Genomic DNA, 21,619 nt, shown 5'->3' on the forward strand with positions numbered 1-21,619 from the left:
GGAAGGACCAGCAGCCGAAAAAGCTTGATCCCTCTGAGGCTCCGGTTGGTCCCCGGCACCTCGAGCAGCGCCTGGTCCGCAGACCTGAAACCTGGTTACTGATTGACAGAAAGAAAGATTAAAATGTTTGTTGGATGAAGAGACTAGTGGATTGTCAGGCAGAGACCAGAGAGAGAACAAAGATGGATGTAGGGCGACGGAAAATAAATTGATGGATAGCTTGAAAAATTAATGGATAGATGGGAACGATGGATAAAAACTGATCGACTCAGAGAATGACAGATAACATTAATAACAGATAAGAGAATAAGAGAAGAACAAATAACAGGTAACAGACAACTGGATTAATAGATGGACGGACTGATAAGTGAGTGAGGGGAGGACAAATACAGATGAGTAGAGTGATGGATGGTAAATCAAAAGCTAGAATGAGAGTACTATAGATTATTTGCATAAACATATAGATTATTACATGTGATAATTCAGGTCAATGAATGACTGATGAAAGAATGATGCAGTAGTGGTGGGATAGCACATAGTGGACATCTGAGGGGCACTAGGACCATGGGCAGACTAGTCGCACTGCAACCATAGAGTCTTACTGAAGAGGAATACCACCCCCCAGCCCCTCTCTCCCTCCTCCTTTCTCTTCCCTCTCTCTCTCTCTCTCCATCCTCCCCCTTATTGGATGTGACCATTTTTCTGTGTGCATTCATTTGCCGCCTTCTCTCCCTGCGCAGCAGCGTGGCCGCACGAGGAGCAGCGCGTCTGAGATGGCCGAGGATTAGACACCGGGCACCCTTTGCCTCAGAAAGTCATCAAGAGGAGGACAGGGGGGTGACTCTTGGGAATCTTAGAACCCCCCCCCACAAGCTCCTTGCTTTTTTTCACATTTAAATATTCCACTTAAGAGCTCCTGACGCAATTATCAGCCTCCCTTTTTCTTCCTCTGGCAAGATTCCTGTCTTCAATTAGGATTATTTGGGGCTGAATGGGTGACCTCACTTCCCATCCATTCATCCATCCATCCATCCTATGGAATCTTCCTCTTTTCCTCTCGGAGTTGTCATGTCCAAAGAAGACTCACCCACTTACTGACTGACTGACTGACTCGGGAAAGATCTCCGGACCATTTTTAAAAAAAATATATTCTTTTGGGAATCCAGTTGAAGGTAGGCCAGTTTTGCCCCAACCCCCCTACAATATCCTGTCCCCCTCCATATCCCCTTAAAGTTTGCACTTTGATACTGTGAATGGATTAACAAATAAGACAGAGACAACAACAGCAAGTTATCGGGGAAAAAAAACAAACAAAACATTGCGCGATTATTTTTTCCCCATTTGTTTCTGTCGCAGTGTGCGGAAAGACTACTGTCTCTTTTGGAATGTGCCTCTTGTTTATCTCACAGCTCTTTCGCCCGTTTAACCATGAAGACACCGGAGAAGCCATCTGCAGTGCAGACACACACACACGCACGCCCCCACATGCACTCACACACACATGCATACACATAGAGGAAGGGGATTTAGATAAAGGTGTACAAGGAAGAGGCTGTCCTGTCCCTTTAAGGCTATAAAAACCTCCATTATAAATAATAATACGCAATGACAGCTTTAATACGAATGACATAATAGGCAACTTTTAATCTTTATTGGTTGCACAACAACTTCACATGATGTACAGTCGCAGTGTTACTTGGGATGGGGGGGTGTAATTGATTCAATTGATCATGTGCATGCAACACTGCACGAGACCTCAAACTTGCACCGAAATTAAAGGTTTATTGTCAGGCTCCATGCTTACTCCCATCTCGACTCTGTACGTTAGACTTTGCTCATATTTAGTGGCGGGCAGCGCTACCAACTTGCAGTGAATTAAAATGACACGGGATTTCGGGTTCCCATTTGTTTATTGGGAATTCATCAGATGTCCCTGAATTTCCCCAATGTGATTAAAAAAAATCTATCTATCTATCTATCTATCTATCTATCTATCTATCTATCTATCTATCTATCTATCTATCTATCTATCTATCTATCTATCTATCTATCTATCTATCTATCTATCTATCTATCTATCTATCTATCTATCTATCCTTATTTGTGTGTTGTTTTTTGCGTGTGTTGTTTGGTTGTGCAATGATTGGCAGGTAGGAAAGTGGGAAAAGGGCTCAACATTTTGAAACAAAAATATCTAAAGAAAAAAAAAACTGACTATTGATGTTGAAAAGCCGAAAGTACGGTAGAGTACAGAGTCAAAAAGGGAAACCCATGAGTGTCCACACATACTTGACTCACCCTAGGCTTCAAATTTTGGTATGGTGTTGTCGAAGTCATGCTTGTAAAAATCTTTTTTCTTTTTTTTTTTTGAAATACAGAAAGAGAAAGTATGGTGACCCTAAAAGGTGGAAACAGGAAACAAATGTGCACATGCTTTGTCTGAGCCAAGGCCTAACAATTTGGCAGTTGAAATAGTAGTACTGGTAGTTGTACTTCTAATGCTTGTTACTTCTGTATTTGTCTGAAAAAGCCATCGGTATGGTAGCCCTAAAAAGTAAAAGGAGGCACAAATACTTGAGTCACCCTCAGCCTATATTAAGGCTGTCGCAGTAATTGGAAATTGGAGTAGTAGGAGTACTAGTGGTAGTAACTCTAACAGTGACTACTTCTATTTGTCAAACACAATACAATACAATACAACTTTATTTATTCAGCACATTTCACAACAGCTACAGCTGTAACAAAGCACAAAACACGAGCACGGTGACCCTTAAAAGTTTGAAAAAAGACACACGGGTCTCAGCGCACAAATATTCATATTCACTAATCCAAGCCATACAATTTAGGGCATGGGATCGTAGAAGAAGGAGAAGAAGAAGGAAACATTGTAGTGGTCGCTATATCAGCCATTTTGTTGAGTACTAGCAAAAAGTAAGGTGACCCTTGGAGGTCAAAGAGGGACATCTTCAGGTTAGTGTGTGCAAACACTTGACCTGGGTTAGCTGTAAATTTTAGGTGATAATAGTAGTTGTAGCCAAGTGGTAGTGGTCGTAATAGAAGTAGTGATGTCTCACTTTTTATTTTTTTGCTGAACACAAGCAAAATACGGCATACTGTATATAATGCTATGTATAATGCTAGCATGTAAACACAATGTACATTAAATTCGCCCTCGGGGAACCACTGCAGGTTGTTCCGCCGCTGTTCCATCACATGAATGCTAAAGACTGACCGACATCCATTTTCTATCAATGATATTATACATGAAAGAGTATAATTTTCTTCTCACGTTTCCATAATATTGCTCCTTTTCTGCATCGTCATCAAAACTATTGCAACAGAGCCGTAAGAAAAGATCCAATATTTTTACACAGAACCCAGCGAAGCGGAATATTGACAAAATAGTGTGCGCGCTTGCCGACAGGGGCACGGCATCTGGCATTAAATGACTTCAGCGGCTCCATGTGGTGTGGCGTATAAAATACTTGCCAGACACTGAGCATTGCTTTCAACATAAAATGTTGTGACAAGGGCATTGTGGAATGACATTACTCATAGGTGGCATCCTGCCGTTGTTCAGCTATTATATTACGTGTTGTTGTCGTCCATGCAAAAATTGGTTGAGTTCCGAGTTGTTCGAGTTCCTGGGGCTTGCAAATATAGGCCGTCGTGTATCAACCAGTGTTATAGCCCTCTGCTAGTGACTTATTTGACATTTTATGACAAAGTGACAGCATTCAAACCCTATTTCTTCAAGGAATTAACAAAGAAGAGCTGTCGTGTAGTGGTGAACTAGGCGGCGATACCGTCACTTGTCTGTCACATGGAGGGCGGGAGATGAGACATGTGGAACTGTCCGCGGTGCTTAAACAGACAGCTCCTTTGTTTCCACTCTTGCTACTTGAAGATGTTCAACTGGCCCTTAGGCCTCTCAATATAGTCAATTGAAATATTTGGGCAGAATTCTACGCATTGTTTTAGTGTGTGTTGACATTTTCACACTTGAACAAACTGTGTTATCTTTTTTATAATACACCGGTGACATTCCCTCCACCCAGCATCGGCATGTGAATTATGCTAATGTGCTTCATACATATTTCATACAAGCTGTCTTAATTATGACATCAATTCCCGGTGTAGCTGCACTCGAGCTCCTCTGACCCTTGCCTCGCTCAGCCGTTTTGGAGAGGCCCTCGGATTTCCCAATATCTGGATGTGTATATACTTTATATGACTCGATTTCATGGAATTGATTGTGGATGAATCACATCTTAAGCAATACAGCAGAGTGTACTACTTAGCTACAACCAGTGGACGTAGAGTTTCTCTAGTCTGTCGAAAGAAGTCAACATGATGTCAGCTACACGGTTACCTTCTTCAGCATCATGAGGGTGACAAACTATAAGGCCCTCTGTGATAAGGCTCCCCTTTCATTGAGTTGTGTGCCCCTCACCCCTCGTGCTGATTGAATTAGACCGTGCCGCCGACCTGCCACTCGAAGGCGATCCTGTGGAGAAGTGCATCGACGGAGCAGTTGGACGGCGAGCGCAAGTGCTTGTGTGGCCGTAGGCGGACAGCCGGCGGTGGTGGCAGGGAAAGGGGGAAACGCGCTCGGGGAGAGTCCCGCTGATCACGCAGCAGATTGGGAGCCCTCCGAGCCAACGTCTGTCGCATCACCGCCTCGGGGGCGGGGGAGAGAGGGAGGGAGAGGGCGGAGCTAACCCAGATTTACATACAAAATTTGCGGTGAATTAGCTGGTGGGAAAAACGTTGATTACTGATTACACACAACACAGACTTAAACTGCATTTAAGATTTTTGTGTCCTGCTAACAAAATACGAATGTGTTATATCAGATTATGAGAAAATATTGAATAAAATCAACGCTTGGCTTTTTTTTTTGAGGGCTTCTTTGTCATTTTAGGCAAGTTCACAACATCTTTGTAATCATATTACAATGATATATCATTGTCTTGACAAATAGTGATATGAAGAACAAACCCCCCCAAACCCACTAAAATTAGGGAAAATTATGCCTTTAGCGTCACACAACCTAAGAGTTGGTCACACGAGACAGTCAAGAGTTTGATTGAATTTGCATTTTATCATTACCAAATGAACTTGTTTTTATACGTTTCCTATATTCAGAGGTGAAGCACCCGTGTGGGTGTTTCAACACCTGTACTTTTCACAGCAAAAGGGTACAACAACCTACACTTTTCCACATGAAATGATTCAACACCAACCCGTTTCCACTCTTACTGCATCAACAAGCACTACGCCATCAACATCAAGCAAACTCAGCATCACATATGCACGACGTCCCTTTTGCAATCAAAACATTGACTTTGTCGGAATGCCGATCAGATGAGTCACGCTCCGGCAAATAAAGCATGAAGCGCGCCCGCCGCTTTTGATGCTTGCCGTTCTGAAGGCCGTCCGCTTTGACGCGGACCCCCGAGAGTCGGCTGGTGGGCCGAGCTCCCACTGTGGCAGATTGATATTTGTAATTTAAGGGAAGCTGTCACGCAGCATCCTCCAGATGGAGAGTGCCGCAGAGGCGGCAGCGTCCATTTAACACGCTTTGTTTAGGAATAATCATTTGGATGCGGGAGCTGAGGATTTTTCATTTCCAGGCGCGGTGGTTTCAAGGGTTCAAACCGCTCAATTATTGAGGAATGGGCGTGCAGTCACATGACCATAAAACAAAAGGGGCTGCCGTCTGGGAATTAAAAAAAAGGGCCTGGTGCATCCTGAACCTTGTCGGCATGGCGAGGGCTGCTCAATGATTTGTGTGCCTACTGCAGCTATGCTAAGCTAGTCACATGTACATTGTTTCACCGCCTCAACAACCTTACCTTTGATATTTGTCTTGTCTTTTATGAAGTCCTCATCCTCAATAAGGATCATAAAGACAATATGGAGCGATTAAAGGCTCTTCAGAAGAAATCAAAGACGAAGCACATCAAATCTTAGGCAGTTAAGGTTGCACAGGTATGGTTGACTTTATGTGCCTCATTAAATCTGAGCAGCTCGTGATGTGAAACAGCATCAAAATCATGTTTGTGTAGAGTACAGTGGATTTGATTGGCATCCAAATTATTTTTACCTAAAGGAAATAAATGGTCCAAGTGTGGCCATCATACAACCTTTATTGTATAAGCAATGTTATACAACTGTGAAAAGTTAACTACTGTTTATAAATTTGGCATAATTAGTAATTAATACATTAATAAAATTAATAATTAATTAATAAAAATTAATGTTCCTAATTTGTTAACGGTGTGAAATTGATTGTTTATTAATAGTGTCTTGAAACAATTGAGTAAAAGTGGAGTGCACTACTTGCTTACAACCACCAGAGGCACTATTGCTTGCCTCAATTAGTTTGCTGTCTACATGATGTCAGACTGGAAATTTGAGGTACATTCATGTTACGGGGTAACAAAAATGAGTTGAGAACAATCAATGAGACTCCCGTTCCATTAGAAATACAATGAAATGAAAGCCAATCAATAAATGTGGTCAAATGCCCATCTCAACTGTTTACTACCCGCATCTTAATGAACTAGAATATTATACAAAAGTTAATTTATTTAGCTAGTTCAATTAAAAAAAAAGTGAAACATGTATGTCATACACAGAGCTGGGCATTTTACTAAAGAAATGAGCATCCGTTATTCGTCGTCCTTCAGCAGCGTGGGTACCCTACGTCGTCCGTCATTTAACTTATTTTCCGAGGGGGGAAAAAATAGTACCCGTCTGTAGGCCGGTCCGCCTCTAATTTTAAACGGCCGTCCGTCGGGGAGTCCGACTAAACTTTCGCTCACAACACCCCCCACGCTGAGCGATATTTGAAACGGAAGTCTCACTGCGCATTGGAAGCCTCCATGCTCCATGTCCGGCCGGACTTTATGCGTCTCCTTTTAGGAACCTGAATCTGCAAACCTCGGCTGCGGCCAATGGGAAACGGATGCCTCTGTAATAGGGATTATGGTATTGCCCTCCCCCTCTTGTAATGGTATGCCTCAGCAGCAGGTGGGAGGGGCAGTGAACGTCAAATCAGAATGAGGCAGGCATACTTGAACGCATACTACTGTCTCACGCCTCTCTATGCACAAACAGCCTCGCCGCGACCAATGAAGCTTTATCGCAAAAATAGACTATAGACGATTATTTGGACAGAAAGAGTGACTCACTGCGCCATGGAAACTGTTCACTCCCTGGTCCATCACTCAAATCTGTCCCGCAGTCAACAACAATTCACTATTATTCCTCGCCGCAGCCAACGAATCCCCACCGCCAATAAGATAATAATAACGGACTACAGACGAATGATGGATTAAATAAAGGGGCTTCCGACTATGCTTAGTCCGTCTATTTTTAAATTGTCAACATTCGTCAACTGTCAGCAAAACGGGCGTCCGTCTGTGGCGGTTAGACGGACCGGTCCGTCACATAAGTGGAACGTGCAGCTCTGGTTATACAAATTTATTAAACCCACTCTAAAATACTACTCAGTCGGCCAATTTTTACCCCCAAAACAAACAAACATGTATTGACATACATTTGTGATGCCACTCTCACAACTATCATAAAACTTGTCACCTTCTATTTTTTTCACTATACATGTCACACAGGTGTAAAACTTAACCACATTAAATCATAAAATCAAGAAAGCTCTGTCGACCAAGCTCTGTTGACCACGGGTACAAATATTAGCTGGCCAGTGATTCTTAGCTACCTAGCTAATGTTAGTGGCTAACATTAGCGCTCCGCTCCTCTTGTACTGGAATCGGGTACGCAGCGGGTGCAAACAGCACATGCAGATCGGCTGCCATGCTGCGGCCGTGAATCATTTCTTTCCCATAGTTACACCCGATGATGGATTGGTGCTTTGGTTAAGGTCTGCTCAGGTTAAGGTGAAGATCACGGTGACACACTTTAGTCAAGGCGACGTTGCTGAGGAGCCTTGACAACTCGATGGCATTACTCGATGATGTATAAGAACAGAGTGAATATGAGGCTGTTTAAAGCCTCGCTTCCACAGCTTGACGTTGTCTTTTTTTCCACTTCCAAGTAGGAGACGTCTGTATATTTATATGCAAGCTTTTGTCTCATCTGGATTGATGGAGCAGTCAAAGCTTTGGTTTTAGACATTGTCTTGTCAGGAGAATTCTGTAGGAAATCATATCAAAAGGTGAAAACCTAAAACATCTTTAAAAATATCTGTATGCTAATTCTGCTACGTGGTGCGCCACCAGCATGCAGCAGAAAAGGTTATATGTTGTGAAATTTTCACTAGTAGTCTAGTCAAAAGGTGAATATAAGAGATCAACAGTTCATCGTTTTGTTTTCAGACATTTACATCCATAACTTCATTATTATTAGTATTGACAAAACACTTCATTTTTACGTGTGCCAAAGTATTAGAGATGCTAATTTTGAAATCCACATCAAGGCCGTTACCCAGTGACATCACTGCAGTCTTCTTTTGTGATGATTTTCCAGACTGTTAATTGTAGGTCAAATGCATGGTAACATGCATGCTCTATAGGTTTTAAGTATAAGAATTTATTTGGTCAAATAACTTCTTCTTGCCAGTAATGAACAAATTTGTTGTTTTGCTGGTTTGGGGGGCGGCACGGTGCTCGACTGGTTAGCACGTCCGCTTTACTGTGCAGAGTTTGTGGGTTCGAGTCCGGCCTTCCTGTGTGGAGTTTGCATGTTCTCCCCGTGCCTGCGTGGGTTTTCTCCAGGTACTGCGTTTCCTCCCACATTCCAAAAGCATGCATGATAGGTTGATTAGTCACCCTAAATTGTCCTTAGGTATGATCGTGAGTGCCAGTGGTTGTTTGTCTGTGTGTGCCCTGCAATTGGCTGGCAACCGATTCAGGGTGTACCCTGCTTACTGCCCGAAGGCAGCTGTGATAGGCTCCAGCATGCCCTCGACATTTGTGAGGTTAAGCGGTACGGATAATGGATGGTTGTTTGAGTTCACATCTTGATGCATGATGAAGGTTCTCCCAATATGTTTGGTTGCATCTTTCTTTCTTTAAATGGGCAGACAAAATGTTTGTGTGGGACGTCCGAGTTCATTTAGCTGCTGTCATCATGTGTTGCATCAGCAACGATTAGGCCATGCAAGCTCAGACAATGCCTCCACTCAGTTTCACAGGTGAGCTTGAATGTTGAACAAAGAATAAACTTTGTCTCATCAGTCTATGAAACATGAGAGGTTCATCTCTGTATTTTATTTCTGTGAATTCTAGTATGGCTTCTTCTCTTTTTTTTCCCTTGCTATTAGGTAGTTTAATTTTTTTCATGTTCATGACCTTCACTCCTGGCCTCTGGAGGTTGTTTGTAATGTTCACAAACAATTGTCATTCTTTACAATTGTTGAAATGATTATGTTGTTGGTTAGATGTCTGTTGATTTGTACACCGTTCTTCTTCTGCAAATTCCAAATGGTTGTATTGGGTACGGACATTGTAATGATTGATTTTCCATCTTCTCTCAGCTTCACAATTGTTTTCCTATCAACCATAGGACAGATGTCGGATTTTCAATTTGGTCACACCTCGAACAAGTACACCGCACATGTAGTCTTCACGGGCAGAACCCAAACCTGAAATTGAGCTTAGATATTTAGCGCTATTTATTTTTCAAATAATCAATGTAGTTGGCCACACTGATGCAATAAAATACACCTACCAATCACATGTTGCAATACTTCTGATGAAATGGAAATAAAAAGTGCTCTCTACGAAGTTATGTAGGCATTTCGGGTGTAAATATAGTACGTGGAAATAGTTTCATAATCATCTTTCAATACCAAAAGCAAATATTTTCAGTCAACAGCCAAAATGAAAGAATTGCCCTCACTGTTCCTATATATTTGGAGAGGAGTGCACGGATATATCATAAACAACTGCAGAATGATCTATGAACTGTGTTTACTTGTTCCATATACAACCCACGCACATGACATTGCAAAGCCTGGAGGAAGGTAAAGGGAAACCAATGGAGCTGTATTTTCCTTTTTCTAACATATACAAACACAGTCAGTCTTGGGGAAAACTGTCGGACTAAACCAATGTTTTACAGGATGAAATCTCTTTAAGGCTGTAATTTCATCGCTCGTACAGAATTGGCATGGAAAGCAACTCGCCGCCGCGTTCCTTTGAGACGTTGCTTATGAAAATCTCTGAGCTTGCAGTTACTCGTAAGAACGACGTCGGAATCAGATTTGCTCGCAGCAGTGAAATATTAAGCCGTCGTCTCTCGGCGGACTGCACCATGAGTAAGGAGCGACGAGGGACTCAATTTTCTGTTTGCCTTGTCAACTCGCGTCTAAAAGCGGCTCCGATGGCCTCTGCTCTCAAGCTGTGAAGTCCAGAAAATCCAAACAGCAAACAGGCCATGTGAGATCTGACAAAGAAGCAATCGCAGGATGCGGGAGAGGGCTCGCTGATGTTTGTGGACATTTAATTTTGTCGTCTGCAGTGCTGTGTGTTATGCCGCAATGAGTCTCCAGGGGTGTGCAGGGCTGCAATAAATGTGCTGTGTGCTGAAAAGCCATATTTGATGTCGACGAGAGGATACTGGCTATTAGCCCCCAAGCACTCTAATGAGTGTGCCCCTAGTCCGAAGCGACTCTTGTCTTTTAAATGCAACACACAGAGAGTTGTCCCAAACTGTTTCTCAGTACAGCCATTCTGTCCAATTTCTGTACTGATTATCTTGTTCAGGCACGCGGCGAGGTTAGAGCCTTTCCTGTTTGACTTAGTCACCAAATCAGTCTCTTCATGGATCACCGCGTTATTGACGCATTTCCTCAAGATAACATCTCTTTCCTGGTTAGCTGGGGTTCCAAGTGGGCCTAATGTGGATGATGTGCACCACGACTGCTCGCTAATTGAAGTTAGAATAGAATCAAATAGAACTATATTAGTTTCTGTTACAATGAAAACCAGTGTGGCATCACTTCACAATTAGCAACGTTGACGATAAAACCAGAAATGAAAGGTACAAATTATTATTATAACTATTCATAGGGGGCTCAATCATTCACATGTTTGAGGGTATGTCTAAAGTGTTTTTAATTTACATTTGGGTAATGAACTTGCTTTTGCTTTGCAATTGCACCTATGTGTTAAAAGGGGTGATGGGTAAGGGTATATAGTCCTTTGATGTCTCTGTGGGATAGACAAACGCATTTCACGGCTTGCTGGTAAATGCTGTTTTTTAAACCTTGTGGTTCTAGACTTGAATGTCCAGTAACGTCTTCCGGAGGGAAGTGGGGAGAAAAATGAGAGTCCACGGTGCTAGGGGTCCTCAATAATTCCGCTGGCTTTCCGCAGTTGTCTGTCAGTGTAAATGTCTCCGAGGGGAGTTAGTGTAGATCCAATCACCCACTTTGCTGCTTTCACTACCTTCTGCAGGCCCCTCCTGTCCTTGGCAGTACAGCTGCTGAACCAACTCGTATAGCAGTAGATCAGCAGTCTCTCCAAGCTCGATCTGAAGAAATTTATCAGCAGGTGTTGGTGGAGCTGGGCTTGGCATAGTTTCCTGAGGAAGTACAGTTTTTGATGTGCTTTCCTAATGAGAGATGTTGATGGACCAGGTATGGACTGCTGAGTTGTGGACACTGAGGAACTTAATGCTTTCCACTCATTAATGTACAGCGAGGTGTGCTCAATAAATCTGTGATCATCTTTACGATCTGTTTTAAACACAAATCAGATTGTTTGTTTCATCTTTTTGGGAGGAATTATCGTCTCTTACGAGCAGTTGAGTCACAGTTTAACCGACCTCCCGCCCTGCTGTCATTTTACGTCATCCTATGCGAACTAGGAAATGACCTGCTACCTTATTGATGGAAAATCAAGGGAAAATATACTACTTGGTGCTATTTTTAGTACCAAATCAGTTAGGGTTCTAACTTGACCCGTTGTAACCAGATGGGTGATGTAAACCACTACTTCTCTTTTTGGCATTTGAGTTGCGATGAAACCCAACCACAGGATCAAAAGTAATAATCATACTCATACCACAAGGTACTGTTTCTAGGGACTGATCAATCTGGGTTCCAGGTCTGCCAAGCTCATACCATATGGGTGACATAAACCAACTAAACCATTAATCAAACAAATGGTAATTGGCTCTTTGGTGAAATAAATTATTAATCTCATTGAAACAATTGAGGATATATGGCTAGAAATGGCAAAATAAATTAACTTCGGCTGCTGTTCTGCCATTGTACTATTCAGTCTCCACTTTGCTGCAGTGGTCTGTCGTATTGGTGCCGTTAGTCACCTCTCAGATTCAGTACTGTGGGAGTAAAGACAGGAGACTCTTGTTCTCTTCTATTCTTGTTCAGACTGATGCATTAATGGTGCATTTTTGCAGTTTCCCACAGTACTATTTCTAACCCCAATTGGCAACTCCTAAATAGATTCAATAACACTTGTGGACAATTTAGAGTCCCTAGCATTCATGTTTGTCAACATTTAACACAAATAAGTATTTCAGTGAGCACAATTGCCCATCATAAAACCTACAAATCAACAAGGAAGCACCACCCAAAGTAATAGATTCAAACCTGCACTCTTCTTGCTGTGCGGCATCAATACCACTGCAATGCCTATAAAAAGCATTCAAGGCGCGCTCACACCTGCTTTCAAAGTAGTCATGAGCCTGAAGAGCTGTCACGTCATCGTCAAGGGTGAGCAGCATCTATATTGTATGTTGGTGTTTATCCTGCATATGCTGTGTTTGTGTGTGTAGATGTGACACACAGGCCCAGTCAGTCATGTTCTTGGCCTTAGCGGTGATCTGGCACCTCTCCTCCTCCTCCTCCTCTTCTTCCTCCTGCATCTCCCTCCATGCTCACACCTCCGGGCTAAACAGTCTGGCTTTGCAGGATGTCAGATAAGAAATGCTTCAGCATACAGACTCCATGATGGAAAAATGGTAGCGCGTTGCAATTTGCGACACAAAAGGCACTGAACACGTGGCCCGTGTCGACATTCCACAGAGGCCGGTTTGGAGAGGGCGCATACACACTTGTGCTGCTGTTCACATGCATTCTGTAATAGGAAATCAATCCGAGAGGACTACACAACCGTTTTCCCTCTTTCTGAGCCCAGCAGGAGTGATTTCACTCACACACTGTGCAAATAAAAAAAGCAGACCTCCTTCAGGAAACAAACTCTTAACAAAAGTGGATATTTAATGTTATCATAAGCCATTGTAATGTTGTGCATTGTTTCGGGGTTGAAAACAATCTACTCAAATAATGGTTCTATGTTGCACATAGAAGTGACTTTATGCTCTTCCCGTCAAAAAAAACTACCTAAATGTTTGAAAGCAAACTCTTTAAACAGTCTAAATGCAAAGGTATTGTACTTAAAAGTTAAATACAACCGAACTGTATTTAACAAATGTACTGTACTGGATAAAAAGAAGTTTAAAACCCAGTGAAAGTATGCACTATTTGAACTTTAAATTCAGAAATTATTTTTCTTAGCACTAGAGGGAGTACCTCATCAGTACCTCACTTGGAGAGCTGTAGAATTTGCCCCAAATGGCTGCATTTTTCCTTGAGACATTTCCAGGCATCCTGTTAAGATAGACATGCCCACCAAAATTCCAGCGCACCTATGAATCTCCTGAGAATCCCTTCCCTTTAAGTTTATTGCTGCATTAGCGAGTGAAGGTCATGTATCTTTCTTGTAAGAAGGCTTTTAAGAAGTAGAAAAGGTGCTTGAAAAAGTTGGTGACTTACTGCCGGCTTTGACCAACCTCACTCAGGTATCACGGTCAGTGCTTTCTTTTCTTGGCATAAACACTGACTTTGCAATTCCCCAAAAATTTATGAATGACTATGACTGGTAATTCTCAGTGTTCCAGTCTTATAGCCATTTAAGAGAAACACAAAACCGTCCAGTTTTTTTCTTTTTTTCGGGGGAGATGGGGGTGGGAGTGGAAACTAATTTCAACATTACAGATGTCTAATAATGTGGATTCCCACACATCCTTCATTACCTGTCTATATTTCCATTGTGGATTTAAGGATGCTGTGTAATTATGTTTGAAGGACCTAATAGACATCTCCAAAGTCTCTACTTTTAGGACGGTCTGCATTTCTGCCATTTGTACCTTTGTGTTAAGGGGGAGTACAGTACATGCTTACTGTTGCTTCCTATCATATTCCACATCAATGTCCTGGTAAGGAAAGAACATATGATACCTGTACAAAAGGTGACAGGATCTCTTGCCATATTTTCAAATTTTGAGGCCATGCCATAATACACCTTCGCCTTTCTGAATTATTCCTGTCCTGTCGGAATGTCCCATAGGCTATCCTACACTAATGTAGCTGTTAGTTGCGAAACCTTTGTAACTTATTTGTGTGAAAAGCCTTTCTAGGCCATAAATATAAAACAATCAAATGAAAAAGTCAAAGTCCCCTGAGAAATTCCATGAAAAGACTGCATCCTGCATTGTATCACACAACCTTCATTTGGCAAACATTACGATTACCTCTGTGTTCATGTTTGGCTTTTTCTTTGGCTGTTTTTGAGGTGACACTTCCAAAGGATTGCGCAGCATCAACCAGAGTTATTGACATTGTACAATATTGTGTGTGTTAGAAGAAATTATTTCCTCAAGGTCAAAAATATTCATTCATTCCCAAGAGAGGGTTGAGGTCAGGGCTTGTAGGTTCTTCCACACATCGTGATCATGATAGAGTCGCACCTGAATTTTAAGCATGGCTCAAAAGATCAGTTCAGAAAGTGATGCTCAGCAAGGAACATTTCTGGAACGCTCCCGCTGGGAAGGCGCATCGAGGCTGGATCAAACTCGTGACACAGCTGGATCTCGGCGCAGTAGGCCCCGCTGGGATGCCAGCGTAATGTCACCCGATTTTCTTCCTTTTGCTCCCGGCAGAATTCTAGCGGCCACAAGAGGGCTTTGTGTTTTTGTGCTGTAAACAACCACTATGTCAGCGTTCTTTCTTTTTTTGAGGGGAGGAACAGTGTTATCTCTGAAGTAAACGCATCAAGAGTTCAAGAACTGAATGTCAACCATACCATGGTACCTTGAAGTCTGAATGCCCCGATTTTAGATTTGACGAGTATTTGCATTAGACCTCATCTCAGGAAGCATCAAAGGAGTAGCTCTGCTGTATCTTTTGCTTTTTCCTTGCAACCCTTTCTGAAAATATGATAAGATGATACGATAAGACACGAGTATGTGTGCATTCTAAGCGGAAAACTCTTCCATTGGCCATAGTGTCATGATGATTGGCGATCATAGCCAGTAGTGGGGATGACTGAGCACCGTGTTGCTTTTATCGACGTTACTGGTTCCTATATGTTTTTGTTCAGCAAGTAACATTAACACTTCCCACTGACTTGACAGGAATCTCACTCTGAGCAACTACTTGGGTTTGAATCTTCTGTGACTGGCCTGGAAGTAGGAGCACTGTGTGTGTTGGAGACAGCTGCATTAGCGTCTTGCGCTAAGTAACCACCATATCCTTGTCCCGTGTGATGAAATGGTGTGTTGTGTGATAATGTTTTACAGTAGTGGTTAAGTGAAATGAATTATTCCAAGTATAATTGCTCTCAATGGAAATTGCATTGAGGCAGTACAGTGAACCAGTGGTTAGAATGCCTGCCTAACGATCTCTGCTCCGGCCTTTCAGTGTGGAGGTTACAGGTTTTCTCTGGGTAGTTCCTCTTAAATGCAGCAAATGTGAATTGATTTAAGTAGATTATAGCATTTTTCATTTTCAATTGCAATTGTATAATGAATGTCGAGAAAAAGTCACAGCGCACAGGGAATTTGCAAATCAAGCTCGATTCGTTTGTCTTTGCCGTTTTTGTGTTATACAGATGGTCCAATACGAGGATGAAGCGATAATTGAAGTTTCCACTCGCTTGTATCTCTCTTATCTTTTGTAACCTTTTCTCAGCTCTCCATCTCCCTTGCCACTTCCTCCTCCTCTTGCACTCCTCTCCTTACAATTTCTTCCACTTGTATCTATTCCCAGGCTGCCCCTAGTGGAGCGCAGAATCGATTTTTAAACAGTCAAAACTCCAGGGACAGAGCGGGGGGGGGACCATTATTGGTGTCGTTTAGGCGCCATTGATACAAGGATGCCTCCTCCGGACAATGGGATAGGCTCGAGCATGGATATATCATTGTGCATGCTCTTTCCTCGCCGCTTGAAAACAGCTCAAGCCGGCATTTTATGCCTTTAGGGAGCTTTGTTTTTAAGTGAAATGTCGCACTACAGTGCTCCAACCAGCACAGTTGAGATAAGAAAGAAATACATTCAGCAAATATACGGTCTTATTCTTCTCACCTGCTCACTTTTTCCAGCTTTTTTTTTTCCCTAAGTGCAACATATGGTAGCATATCCACCATGGCGGGACAGCAGCTGTATGTCTGTCAGGCAGCTCAAGTGTACAAAGCCAATCACAGGCCTCTTTCTCCACTCTCGGATTTGAAAGCTTTCAGGGAATGCTTCGGCAATTTCAGACCATGCCGAGGTTCACCTTAGCCCGGTGTCCAGGCTGAGCTGATTAAAGTGAAAAATGCACCCAGGGCCTCTGCCTCGAGGAACAACTACGTGCAAACGGGGATGAAAATAAATGCAGTTTTAAAGGTGATACTATAGTTAAACGTGGATTTTACACTGCATGCTTCAAGTGACCCAATTTCATTTTTTTGGAGGGCATTCTTGCGGCCCGCTTTGGATCAACGACATGGTAGGAAAACAACAAAATCATGAAATCTGATATGCTGATATGGGGCAAGAGCAAACAGACAGACATACAGAAATTAGGAGATCATTGAGAAGAACATGCAAGAGAATTGCTTGATTAATGTCAGGAGCACAAAGTCATCATTTTTATTATTCAATAAAAAGAGATGAAGTACAGTACATCTCAAAATTTAGAATGGAATATGTGCGTGTCTGTGTGGCATCACTGGTGGTCTGCTAAGTCTTGGCTGTGCACGCCATCAAAGACAGCATTGACTGCAAGCCAGTCATCCTTAAGACGGCTGACAATGAGCCACATAGCTGAGAGCAACTCAACTGGCTCTTCGGGGAAATGCCTCGCTTGCTTCTGCTCAATGCCGTCCATGTGTATGGGTGACAAAACAACCTCGTAGCTCGCCCTAATCTCAGCCGATGCTGGGTACAAGCTTTGCTTCCGAAGCTTCCTTTTGTTTATGATGCACTTAAACAAGCCAGACTAGGGTAAAGTATACATTAAAAAAATCACATTACACATTACCAGTCATAGTCCTGAATGACAACCTGCGCCTGTTTCCTCCTTGTTTTTCCATATTGGCGCTTTAATGTAAGCACAGTGTGTTGGCCTTCTCTAGTAGTACTCCCTTGCACTCTGACTCACATTTCTCTTTCGGTCCCACGGCACATTGATGATCTCTTACAACACACTATTGAGCAATTTCACTTAATTGGTGCGCACATTATTTCCTACAAATCATGGATCTTCGTTCATCTTTCAATGCCAGCGACAAAAAGGGACAGGCTGAACAACTAAATGCTTTTCCAATAGATGGCAGAAGACTTAATGAACCTGTGTAGCCACCATTTGCCTTTCATTCAACAGAACTGTGTTCCCAGATTTCACACTGAATAATTTGTGAGTAAATTCAGATGAGGTCGTCATTATTTCTTGTTTTTGTTTAGTGGCATCCTGTGAGATTTTTTTGTGGAAGGTCTCTGAATTTTAAAAACCTCAATGCCTTCAATTATTTATGCACACAGTCATAGTCTGCATAACAGCCATGACAAGCAGCATAACTGATTGCTTTGTTCCATTCCCCATTTAGCAGCATTTCTCGATAGGTTTACCCTTCTTGCATGGTCTCTGAATACACAGAGTCTATACCTTAATTTGCTGAAATCTCCCACACGGTCCATGCAGTCAATTGGTCGGTCTTTACGGTACACAAACAGTCGTGCTTGTTCCATCACCTACTGTCAGAGTCTTCTTGTGCTTTTCTGAATGCGACAACTAAAATGGCAACAGCCGGTATCCCGTTTGCTGTTCAAGTCATCACTGGTGAGCATACAAGTCAATCATTACAGGCAGAACCATTAAATGATTTGTTTTGTCTAACTGAACTTCCTCTCTATTTTCTGCCTTTAGCATCGAAATGTGAAAACACTGCCATCATTGGCAGGCAAGTCACTCACTGTTGGTTGGTCTAAATATCAGTCATTACTGACAATAAACAGTGGTGCTTGGTCCATCACCCATTGACTCACAATTTGTCTTTAGGTCCTGCTTTCTTGTGTGTCTCTGAACATAAAAACTCTATTTGTCACTTACAGTGCCATTAAACGGTCAGCTCTGACGTTTCTTTCTTCTCCATGCCTTCTTGCACAATGGCATCTTACTCGCTCTTCAAGCAGTCGCTGATGTGTGATTGACAAGTCACTCATTAGCAGCAGAGGTAGTGGAGTAGAAAATAAGCTTTAGGAGTTAAATGCATTTTCCTCAGAAATGACCAGGAGCCAGAGTTATAGACAAAATACGAGAAAAGAACAGTTTCTTAGCCAGTAAGTGAAAAAAAAAAACAACACTTCATTAGCCATTATCGGTTATTTCCTACAGTGAAAGTTTCCTGAGTGTTTGAATGGGTGCTATAGGCGGATGTCTACTGTCGGAGGGAACAAACAGAGCAGCGATGATGCAAAGCAGTTCAGGGCAGCGAGGTAATTAATCTCACTCAGCGAGCCACCGAGAGAGCGGTGCATGATGGGACGGAGGCAGGGCATAGCTCAATGCGCCTTGCTTGTTAGCGCCAACCTCCTATGGGCAGCCTCTGGAGAGGAACAAGGCCTGCCCGTGGTCAAAAGCGTTTTAACAAACATCTGCTGCTTGGCTCGACCGACCCACTTCATCATTCATCGTCAGCTGTGCTTTACATTGTCACGGCAACAAATAATGCAAAGTGTGCAAATAGGAGTTTTAAATAAATATCCCAGTGTTGATCTGTGATGTAAGAATGCATTGCTTTGAGAACAAGTCACAAATATGTGGCAACTGTATTAATTGGCCTGACAGTTTTTTTTATTTTAACATGTAACGTCGGCTTAACCAAGAAAACGGTGTCCAGTGATCATGTAGTATTTCCATGGATGGCATTTGATAGATTTGTATTGACTGTTTTTTAATACATATATTTTTAAGTGTTTTCAAGTGTTATTTTGAGTAGTTACTGTGACTTTCGGCTTGTCCCATCAGGGGTCGCCACTGCGAGTCACTTTCATGATTTGTTTGGCATGGTTTTTATGCCTCATTCCTTTCCTGACCCAACCCACCTTGTTTTCTTTTTTGGGTGCTTAGTAACTGCAGTGGCTGTATTGGGCTACTAGCTAGGAGTCGAACCCATGGCATCTACATAAAAAGGCAGCCGCATGTATTGGTGTCCAGTGAGAGTTGATTAATCTAAATCATTATCTTTAGGGACAATGTAGTTTATCCAAGCGGTGTTGCTTTAACCACTTCATGAAGATTGGGTAGAGCTGCAGAGCAGGTTGCCGCAGTAATGATTAACACGTGTTATCGTGATCATTCGGCAGCAGTTATAATGACTGGCATGTACTGTAGACCATCCAATGGATAATTTGTCAAAAAGTTTAGTAACAACAAAAGAGCGGACAGGATATGAGTATCATTTCTAGCGTAACTTGTCTGCTTTCAATACTTCTTCGTTCCCCTTAATTGCATTGTTTGACACCAGCAGCTGCACGCCATTATTGAATTAAATATCAATTCACGGGTCTCTGGCTGCATCGCTTCAAAGGATTCTCTGAACAGCGGCTAACCGCATAGCATATCAATAATGTAGCGTTTCACAGAGCGGGGGGCTGCTATGGTGTACATACGGCGCTCGTATACAGCAGAGACATACATGCTCATCCCATGACACTAGATCTATGATCTCATACAATTTTTCCACCTGCCCACTTCTCATTTAACTTTCCACAGTTATCGCTCATGCATTATTGATCAAGAGCTACGAATGACCTTGAAGTACAGAATGTGTGCGGTAGAAACTTTTAATTTCTTTTATTTACAGCTTTGTGCACAGAGCAGTGCCCTTTCCACTCACTTCCATAACTGTGCAACTTTTCCTCCTTAAGTATTTGTTTTATTAAGCCTTATATTCCAATAATAAATAGTTCCTGTCATTACTTATTCATGGCACTTAGTGTTTAAAATACTCTTTGTACTCACGAGGAATGTTTCTTAGTCCATTATGCAGTTTGTACTTTTAAGAAACAATAATTAAACTTAATATCACATGCCCATGGGGCGTGAAAATATCTCGGCGAACTCAATGCGGACTCTATATACTTTAAAAGGAATGGGAGAGTAGGATTGGCAGATTTATGGATTTCTGACTGTAGGGGTGACTATGAATGTCTTCAGGACAGGACCTCATCACACATCACGCTTTGACTTTGTGGCACTGAGTTGAGGTTGTGTTTTATAGTTTCACATCAAACTGCTGCCATGCTCCAGCCACCGTTTTTGGGGTCACCCATCGGTCTAATTTACATGGTTCAAATTTAGCAACAGTCTGACATAAAGTTTAAAAAAAACATATATATATTGACAGGAATTCCTCGAACTTTGATGCCGTACTCCGCCCACATCAGAAGGTGTCGTAAAAAAGCATCAAAATTTACATATGGACATAACACTATGTCCAGTGTTCCTGGTCCCGATCGGAGCAAAATTGGGCAAATTCCCGATGAGGAGTTTGCCAAAGTACACTGACCAATTGGTTAGCACATCTGCCTCATAGTTCTGAGATTCAGGGTCGAATCGAGCCTTTTTGTCTGGAGGTTGCACGCGCCCCCTGTATTTGCTTTTCTCAGGTTTCTTCCCGCATTCCGAAAACAACAAATACATGTTAAAGACTCTAAATTTTCCCTTGGTGTATTTGTGAAGGGTTGTGAATGGTCATCTATATATTCAGTATGTGCCCTGTGATTGGCTGTTAGCCAGTCCAGGACGTACCTCACCTCTTACCCAAAGTCAGGTGTGATGGCCTCCAGTTCACCTGAGACCCAAATGAAGATAAGCATAGAAAATGGATGGATGGATAGATGCAGTTTGACAAAGTTCAAGCCATAGTACTCACACCCTCAAATGGTTGCTTCAAACCAAAATAGCCCACCTTTGACACTTTTTGGTGTGTTCTGTCATGATGTATACCAAAGGTATGTTGATGAAATCTTTCCAGGCGCGCTACTATGATTCATATTAAACTATTTTTTTCACAAGGATGCTAATTTTCAGATACCCAAAAAGGTGATTCAAATGTTGGAAGATTAATAGCAAACAGCGACACACAGAACTAAAGCATCATGGCTGAGATTGTTGGGAAGAAAGGGGGAAAAACCTGACATTTAGATGCACAATTAGATGTTAAAAAGTTGAAGGTGAAACTGCACCAGGTTTTTGCCATCGAGTTAGCATGAGCAGAAGCCCACTCTAACCTTAGAGCAAGCTCATCCTTTAGTATGATTGCAGCAAGACAAATCCGT

General features: G+C 42.3%; 1 protein-coding gene across 4 annotated transcripts in view; it reads left to right on the forward strand.

The window, feature by feature from the left end:
- The window catches only part of il1rapl1a (interleukin 1 receptor accessory protein-like 1a), a 271,904-nt gene that overhangs the window by 26,149 nt on the left and 224,136 nt on the right, over positions 1 to 21,619 (forward strand). The window contains exon 1 of one of the 4 annotated variants that reach the window (XM_086052045.1): positions 717 to 1,172. The exons of the other annotated variants lie outside the window; for them this stretch is intronic. The gene's annotated coding sequence lies outside the window, so the exon portion shown is untranslated. Of the gene's footprint in view, positions 1 to 716; positions 1,173 to 21,619 lie in introns of those variants that run through there. 4 annotated transcript variants of the gene reach the window in all.

This window comes from Filicampus tigris, chromosome 14 (assembly GCF_054856515.1).
Source record: "Filicampus tigris isolate MCC_2025a chromosome 14, RoL_Ftig_1.0, whole genome shotgun sequence".
NCBI classification, from domain to species: Eukaryota; Metazoa; Chordata; class Actinopteri; order Syngnathiformes; family Syngnathidae; genus Filicampus; species Filicampus tigris.